Source organism: Podarcis vaucheri, assembly GCF_965113315.1.
Source record: "Podarcis vaucheri genome assembly, chromosome: 8".
NCBI lineage: Eukaryota > Metazoa > Chordata > Lepidosauria > Squamata > Lacertidae > Podarcis > Podarcis vaucheri.
The window spans coordinates 3,398,366-3,407,869 of record NC_138766.1 but is presented as its reverse complement, the minus strand read 5'-3'; the positions used below and the strand labels follow the sequence as shown (position 1 = coordinate 3,407,869).

Below are 9,504 nucleotides of genomic sequence, written 5' to 3'. Positions count from 1 at the left end.
TGTAAGGCAAACCCATTATTGTGTTTAATATGAGAGAAGCCATTTTAAAATGGTAAAAGGTGCCACTCAGTGCCTGATTTATGTAACGAAGAAAAATAACGTTTTGTTAAGGGCTGTGAATGTTCCGCAGACAATTTTTCTAGGCGCATATGCTCAAAAGCAGAGAAAGGGAAGTTAGACCAATGAATATGATTCACATGAAAATGCATTGTGCATTATGAACATCACAATAGATTGTGCCTTGCATCACTGGCTGGTGAGCAAACAATGCAACCATGTTCCTTTGCCAACCTATGTACTTGAAAACATTATTTAAATGTGAAAAGCATGAAGCCATTGTGTTAAAATACACTCTCTTGCCAGTTTACGACGAGGATAGTGAGATCCTTGGAGACAGGGACGGGTTCTTTATGCATGATCATCGTTTAATGATTGGAATAATAAGCAGTGAAGTGTGTGTGAGTGCGCCTGCGTGAATGAGCTGGAGCTGGAATGAATTTACTCTCCAGAATTCCCTTCTGTGGATTTTGATGTTGACTGAATATGATTTACAATATTTGATGAGTATTTTATATCTGCATTTGACATCCAATGATATTTTATTTCAGTTATTTGGTATTTTACAGTATTTGTCAGTTGAAATGTAAAAATATTTATTACTTCCATATTTAAGCTCACACACCAGCTGCAGTTGGGAGATCAAACCCAATTTTGGGTATCTTCCATGGGTCAGATTAGAACCGTGATGGCTCTGAGTATGGCGTTTCCTGCTGTAGTTCCAGGCCTGGGCTCTGGAAGGATCTGCCTCCTGAAGTGAAGAGCTGTTCTCCTTTGCTCTCCTTTTGTAAGAACCTATGTTCTGCCTTGCATTTGGCTGACAAGCTGTTGGCTGCTTTTAGCTATTGCTAATATATGTTGTTGGACACAGGTGGCGCGCTGTGGGTTAAACCACAGAGCCTAGGACTTGCCGATCAGAAGGTCGGCGGTTCAAATCCCCGTGACGGGGTGAGCTCCCATTGCTCGGACCCTGCTCCTGCCAACCTAGCAGTTCAAAAGCACATCAAAGTGCAAGTAGATCAATAGGTACCGCTCCGGCGGGAAGGTAAACGGCATTTCTGTGTGCTGCTCTGGTTTGCCAGAAGCAGCTTAGTCATGCTGGCCACATGACCCGGAAGCTGTACGCCAGCTCCCTCGGCCAATAAAGCGAGATGAGCGCCGCAACTCCAGAGTCGGTCACGACTGGATCTAATGGTAAGGGGTCCCTTTACCTTCAATATATTTAGTATAGACTGCTTTGGGTGCTATTGTGGAAAGCAGCCTAGAAATGTCTTAAATCTACATTTCACAGTCTTTGATAACTGACATGCAACGGTATTTGCACAAAATGGGTTTTGAGGTTTGGCATGCAATACTAATGAGTAACTGACAGCCTTTGATGGATGACTTGCAGGGGTATTTTAGTATTTTTGACAGCTTGTGAGATTTAGATTAAGTTTACTACTGGAACAATCATAAGAGGCCCACACATCTAAAGCAGTAAGTTTTTCTGATTCAAAATATAAATTTCATATTTTATATTCCATATAGAAGCCAAGGAAAATATATTTTGGAAAATTTCATATATTTTTAATGTTTATTTTGGCTCTGGAATAATGCATCCAAAACATGACACAATGCTCTTCAATGAAGCAAATTCAGTCATCCAGCCGTGAATCCTTAGGTGACTGTGCTGCATACACTGGTGTGAACAGGCATGTATAAAATGAGCTTTGCATGACCTATGAATCATGATCAGTCATAACCAGAAAAGCTTAAAATCCAGCACCTTGAATCTAGCTGAGGGTTGTATGGTTCTGCATGTAGGGACTTAGCTGCATTAGTAAAAAACAGCGTTTTGAATGCATTATAAACATGCAACACCAGATGGCGCTAGAGAGCAAAAAAATTTGATGCATTTTTCCATAGCATTTTTCTTCTTTTGTTATAACAATTTAGTTTCAGATTTATTTATAGCTCCCCACCCCCCAGTGTATAGATCCACCACATATCTCCAGCTGGAAGAGAATTGTACTTTTGGTACCCCAAACCAATCAAGCAACTGCAGCTGTGCAAGTGGAGCCCTTTAAAAAAAAGAAATCCCATCAACTTGCACAGGTAAGAGGCTACATTCACCACAAGTTGACACCAAACAGTTGTTTAGTGGGGTTTTAATTGTCCAGAAGGGCTACATGCAGAACAGAGCCTGCTCTGCACATTCCCTGTTGGAGCACAGCTCTCTCTCTCTCTCTCTCTCTCTCTCTCTCTCTCTCTCTCTCTCTCCCCCCCGCCCCCCGCCATCATTTCCACTGTAGCATATAAAGGGCCATACAGTTGTTATCTCATTTAAGATCGCAACCATCCTGTAGGGTAAGTTGCTTTGGTGATGATATGGTCCCAAAACATTGAGGTTTCATCTACACATGTACCAAAATGAGGTGGCAAAATCTTGAAGTGGACCATGGCATTATAAAAAATAATCTCCTGTGTAAACACTTCCTTGTAAATTTAAAATTGTGATCTTCCCCCGTGTGGTACGTTACTGCATGATGACTCTCCCACCTCATTCCCCTCCCCCATTATGCTTTGTGACGACCCTGCTTGACCAGATGTTTCTTTTTAGTATTGCACAATTCTGTACAAGTTTACTCAGAAGTAAATGTTAGGCTTTAGTGGCTAATTAAAACCTGGATTTTTTTCAGAGAAAATGCATCTGTGGGATGATCCAGATCAGTGGAAAGGTAAGGCGTGAGCAGCTGTGTAAAAATATGCTCACCACAAAGTAAGCGCAAAGTGAACTTGAAATGCTCAAACCAGATATGTGGACCTGGGTTTCTTAGAACATCTAAAGGGATGCAGTCCTGGGTGGGCATGAAGACTCTTACTGTTAGGACTCTGGCTTCTGTGCATGTTTAGGGAATAAATCCAGGACAATGGAAGCTTGTGTCACTGTGTATTCTGCACTAAAAACATAATAACATTTCAGCACGGAGGCAGCTCAAATTCTGCTCCAAGAAAAAGGGTTCATGTGCAAATTATGCAAATTATCTGCATTGGCATGATTTCCCTTGTTTTGCATAATTAATTTTGGTTCTGATAGTCATTTCGAAGGCAAGCTGCTAGAAAGGGCACTGAAGAATCACCTTTAGATACTGGAAATTTTAGCCTGCAATGTTATGCACACTTGTGAGTGCATCCCATTTAACTCAATGGCTATTGCTTCTGATTAAACATGTTGTTATTGGACAATTCCTTTAGCTTTTGAGATTTCGTAGGTCTCAATCCTGTGATCTCTGCATGCTGTGGTATGTGGCCACTTGACAATAGTGGAGCACAGAGCCCTCTCTCCTTAAGCACAAAGCTCTTTCTGTCTACACAACAGCCTCCTTGGATCCCTGTCCAAATGTTTTTATTTCCCATTATATTTCTAACCCAACTGTAGGACTCTTGAGGTTCTACTGTACATGAAAAACGGGGGGGGGGGAGGGCATTAATTTGAATAATTGAATCGAACAGAAGCCACTGCTGTAGTTACTTGATTCACATTTTGAATTAACAAATGAAAGGAGAGAGTGCCATCTTCTGGCAAACTTCATAATTGCACTGAGTAAGTGGAGGTTTAACGTCAACAATACTTCGGATTCTATCTGTGAAATATCCCAATACAATCACATTTTCCTCTGCTTGCTTCACACTGTGGGTTGCTTTCTTCCTTTGATGGAGATGTCACCAAATCTTGTGGGCATCTGCTCAAGCTGAGGTTAGCTGATCATCAATTTATGCCTCATCTTTACTCAGCCGAGAAAAGCATTCTTTGGGTTTATTAACTGGCAGATTTACATGCCCTGCATTCTTTTGTGTCATGGCCAGTAAAAGAGAAGTAGCAGAGAGACACATTTTGATATATTCTGCTTTACTAAAGAAGAAGGTTGCATCAGTCTTGATTTTGGGATTGATAAATAGCTTTTAGGAAAGCTGAATGAGAATGTATTGGGTGTTGTTTTTCTGTTACCAGGCTCAGACAGCTGTGGCTCCACTTGCTTTTCATGCAGAAGGTTGCAGGCTCCATTCCTGGCATCTCCAGAAAGAGCTGGGAGATTCCCTGGTGGGAAAACCTTGAGAGCTGCTACAAATCAGTGTAGACTCTGCAGACCCAGATGGACTCATTGTCTGACTTAACACAGGGCCATTTCCTATTTTCTCATACATGTTCCCCTATTATGCACTACATGGTTATTTGTAGGTGAACATATATTACAATAACACGTTTCCTCACAAGCGAATGGGCCCTATAAATCATTGCCTCTTACCAGTGCTATTTTTTAAGGAAAAGAGGTGCCAGAACTCACCATAAACTTCTCACCTGTTCTCTTATGGTGCCCACCTGAGAGGTGCTGGAACTAAGTTCCAGTGAGTTCAGGCTGAAGAAAGCCCTGCCTCTAACTCTGCCCACCCCCTAGGATTGCGAGGAGCTTCAAAACCTCATTCCTTGCTCATTGTCAGAGGGAGGCTGGAGTTCGATGTCATGGCAGCTGATCTGTGCATTTAAAGCCAGTTATGTGGAAAGGTTGGGTTGGGGGGATCTGAATTTAGATGCGAAAGGGCTACAGAGGTGAGGTGCAAACTCCTCTCCCTGCCTCCTGCTTACATCTCTGTAGCCAAAGGCCCCCCCCCCAGCTAAACTTACTTACTTTGGAGCTTTTCTTAGGACATCAGTGCCCAGGGAGACAGACGCTGAAGCAGGAAGCCCAGAATCAGAACATGAAAGCAATAACCCTGCCCCACTGCTGCTCCCCAGAAAATGGTGCTCAGAGGCATATCATAGTCACCATGACCAGTAGTCATTGATAGCCCTATCCTCCTTGAGTTTATTTAATTCCTTTTTAAAGCCATCAAAGTTGGTAACCACCTTCAGATCCTCTGGCAACAAATTCTGTAGTTTAACTCTTGGCTGTGTGAGGAAGAACTTATTTTTGCCTGTCCTGAAGCTTTCACAGGTAAAGTGTGGGCAGAGGAGAGTTTAACTAATACCTTTTGACCACATACACACATTCATATATTCCCTTTTGCTGTTAAAATCAGGCCCAGACTCTTACAATGTGACTGGGGCAGCGTCCTGGTTTAAACAAACAGATCTGCTGCCATCCTGTCTAGTTTGGCCCTTAGTCAATGCCTCTGTGAACTGTGGATTAGCTATCATGGGAGGCAGAGCTTTTCCCAGGCTTGCCACTCCAGAAACTGACAGCAGGTATCATATTATATTTGCTCAATCACAGTCTCTGCTGTGCCAGGCATCGTGTGCCTTGACAGGCATTCTTTAACATGTCTATCACAGGCACAGGGTTTGGCTTGTGTGACTTGCTGGGCTCCCACCACGGAAGTAGGGTTTTTTGTTTTTGTTTTTACTCCTAAGGGTGAAAACCAAGATCCTGGTGTGGGAATGCTGGAAATTGTGCAGGCAGTCACTATAGGCACACAAGGTGGAGCTCATCTAGATCCAGAGTGTCATGCATGTTGGAGCTGAAAGTGTCGTTCTGGCATCCTGTGGGGTGAGGTTGGGGTTAGTGTTAGAGGTGAGACTCATGTCTGGAGTGATTCAGAATAACTGCATCCATTTCCATTAGGATTTTTTCAGTTTAAAAGGGTCAGGTCTGGTGCTCTAGGGGCAAACAGGCTGGCAAGCGGTCAAGTGTTGGGCTGGAACTACATCAGCAGCTCAGTCAACCCTGTGCCTGAGAGACAGCTTACTCAGGCTGAAGAAGCAGACCAGAGGCAGCAGCTATACAGGGCCTGATGGAACCCTCTTCATTCCTGGCGTCCACCCTCTGGACATAGGTAGCAGAGGTCCTGGAAGCACAGCACAAGCCACCAGCAACTGCCCTCTGAGATGCTGGCACAGAAAGAAAGGAGAATGGGTCCTCCTGCTATTAGACTCTCTGGTTCAGGATATATGCGGTTCATAGGTCAGGGTTCTTACTCTTACCTCACTCCAAATAATCAACATTCTGCACTGGGCACATTGAAACATCAGTATGACCTACAGTAAGACACACATGTAAGATTACATAAAATGTGCATATTCACAGTCACGCCATTCTGTATTGTTATACAGCTAATGAATTGTTTTCTGGTTAATTATATGGGGAAATCAAGGGGATTTGAAATTATAGGATTGAGATGACAGAATCATGAGACTAATTCCACAGCACAGCTAAAAGCAGCTAGGAATGTACTACCGTATTTACTCAAATCTAATGCTCACCTTTTTTGTCCAAATTACGTTGCGAAAATTAAGGTGCGCATTAGATTTGATGGCACATTTACATTCACCAGCAAATACTTTTTTTGGTTTCAAGGTTCTGAAAACTGAGGTGCTCACAGTAAGTGAGCAAAAGTACAGCAAGGCACATAGAACAAACTTAAGCAAGATACATAAAGGATAAATACAGGGTTTAAATAGCAAATATGCTTAAATTTACAGATTTCAGCAACTATATGCTTAACTTGAAACATTTTAGAATCACAGCTTTTTCAAAAACAAGTCATGTCAGATGAATCTCATTACAAGCTTGGTGGATCAGGGGAAGGCTGTGAACGCAGTGTATCTTGATTTCAGTAAAGCTTTTGACAAAGTCCCCCATGATATTCTTGCAGAAAAGATGATGCCTTCCTGGAACAGATGGCCAAGCATGCAAAAGGAAGGAAGATAGTAGTAATGGGGGACTTCAGTTACTCGGATATTTGTTGGATGTCAAACTCAGCCAAGAGCATAAGGTCAAACAGATTCCTCACTGGCCTTGCAGACAACTTCATTGTCCAGAAAGTGGGAGAAGCAACAAGAGGAACAGCCATTTTAGATCTGGTCCTAACCAATGTTGATGACCTGGTTAGTGAAGTAGAAGTGGAAGGATCATTAGGCGCGAGTGATCATGCTCTTCTGAAGTTTACTATACAGCGGAAAGGAGCAGCCAAGCATACTAGGGCTCAATTTCTTGACTTTAAGAAAGCCGACTTCATAAAACTTAGGGAAGTGCTGGGTGAGATCCCATGGACAGTAATACTAAAAGGAAAGGGAGTTCATGATGGCTGGGAGTTTGTTAAGAGGGAGATAGTAAAAGCACAATGTCAGGCAATACCAATGAGACGGAAACATGGAAGGTGCCTAAAGAAGCCAGGGTGGCTATCTAAAGAACTTTTAACTGAGTTAAGATTAAAAAAGGATGTGTACAAAAAATGGAAAAGGGGGGAAACCACCAAAGAGGAATTCAAACAAATAGCCAGCACGTGTAGACACAAAGTCAGAAAAGCTAAAGCACAGAATGAACTCAGGCTTGCTAGAGAGGTTAAAAGCAACAAAAAAGGCTTTTATGGGTATGTCCGTAGCAAAAGGAAGAACAAAGAAACAGTGGGGTCACTCAGAGGAGAAGATGGTGAAATGCAAACAGGGGACACAGAAAGGGCTGAACTCCTCAATGCCTTCTTTGCCTCAGTCTTCTCCGATAAAGAAAACAATGCCCGACCTGAAGAATTTGGAGCAAATGATTCAGCACAGGAAACAGCCCAGAATAACTAAGGAGATAGTACAAGAATACTTGGCTAGTTTAGATGTATTCAAGTCTCCAGGGCCAGATGAACTGCATCCAAGAGTATTAAAAGAACTGGCAGATGTGATCTCAGAACCACTGGCAGTCATCTTTGAGAATTCCTGGAGAACAGGCGAAGTCCCGGCAGACTGGAGGAGGGCAAATGTTGTCCCTATTTTCAAAAAGGGGAAAAGAGAGGACCCAAATAATTACCGCCCAGTCAGTCTGGCATCAATACCAGGGAAGATTCTGGAGCAGATCATTAAGCAAACAGTCTGTGAGCACCTAGAAAGGAATGCTGTGATCACCAATAGTCAGCATGGATTTCTGAAAAATAAGTCATGTCAGACTAACCTGATCTCATTTTTTTTTGGACAGAATTACAAGCCTGGTAGATGAAGGGAACGCAGTGGATGTAGCCTACCTTGATTTCAGCAAGGCATTTGACAAGGTGCCCCATGATATTCTTGTAAAGAAGCTGGTAAAATGCAGTCTTGACTATGCTACCACTCAGTGGATTTGTAACTGGCTGACTGACCGAACCCAAAGGGTGCTCATCAATGGTTCCTCTTCATCCTGGAGAAGAGTGACTAGTGGGGTGCCACAGGGTTCTGTCTTGGGCCCGGTCTTATTCAACATCTTTATCAACGACTTGGATGATGGACTCAAGGGCATCCTGATCAAATTTGCAGATGACACCAAACTGGGGGGGGGGGTGGCTAACACCCCAGAGGGCAGGATCACACTTCAAAACGACCTTGACAGATTAGAGAACTGGGCCAAAACAAACAAGATGAACTTTAACAGGGAGAAATGTAAAGTATTGCACTTGGGCAAAAAAAATGAGAGGCACAAATACAAGATGGGGGACACCTGGCTTGAGAGCAGTACATGTGAAAAGGATCTAGGAGTCTTGGTTGACAGCCAACTTGACATGAGCCAACAGTGTGACGCGGCAGCTAAAAAAGCCAATGCAATTCTGGGCTGCATCAATAGGAGTATAGCATCTAGATCAAGGGAAGTAATAGTGCCACTGTATTCTGCTCTGGTCAGACCTCACCTGGAGTACTGTGTCCAGTTCTGGGCACCACAGTTCAAGAAGGACACTGACAAACTGGAACGTGTCCAGAGGAGGGCAACCAAAATGGTCAAAGGCCTGGAAACGATGCCTTATGAGGAACGGCTAAGGGAGCTGGGCATGTTTAGCCTGGAGAAGAGGAGGTTAAGGGGTGATATGATAGCCATGTTCAAATATATAAAAGGATGTCATATAGAGGAGGGAGAAAGGTTGTTTTCTGCTGCTCCAGAGAAGCGGACACGGAGCAATGGAGCTGTTTGACAGTGGAATTTGCTGCCAAGGAGTGTGGTGGAGTCTCCTTCTTTGGAGGTCTTTAAGCAGAGGCTTGACAACCATATGTCAGGAGTGCTCTGGTGGTGTTTCCTGCTTGGCAGGGGGTTGGACTCGATGGCCCTTGTGGTCTCTTCCAACTCTATGATTCTATGATTCTATGATCACAGTTCTGCCCATACAAATGTGCTGAAAGAATCTCCTGGGGACAATCCACTCACTGCTCTCCTGCTCTTCCACCAGCTCCCTTGAAATGAATAGAAGAGAAACAAACTCAGAATTGGAGGCATGCAAAATGACTCCGCAGTTCAGAAAAAAATGGCTCACCTGCATCATCCACAAAGCTTACAGGCAGCTGCATGAATTGTGCAGACTGCCATACAACCAAGAGTAAAAATCAACAAGCTGAAGCACAGGCAGAGGGTCACTACAATCCCAGTTCAAACAGATCATCTTTCCCTCTGCATTTCAGGCTGAGCAGGTTTTCCTCAAACTGAAGTTGATATCAAGTTCAAACTTATAGCTGTATTGACAAGA

General features: G+C 43.3%; 1 long non-coding RNA gene across 1 annotated transcript; it reads left to right on the top strand.

Annotated features, from left to right (window-relative positions):
* The first annotated feature begins 303 nt into the window (after positions 1-303).
* Positions 304-3,497, top strand: LOC309538936. Its single transcript, XR_014222525.1, has 3 exons — positions 304-403; positions 2,036-2,154; positions 2,352-3,497. It is a non-coding gene; the product is annotated as an uncharacterized lncRNA (long non-coding RNA).
* The last annotated feature ends 6,007 nt before the right edge of the window (positions 3,498-9,504 follow it).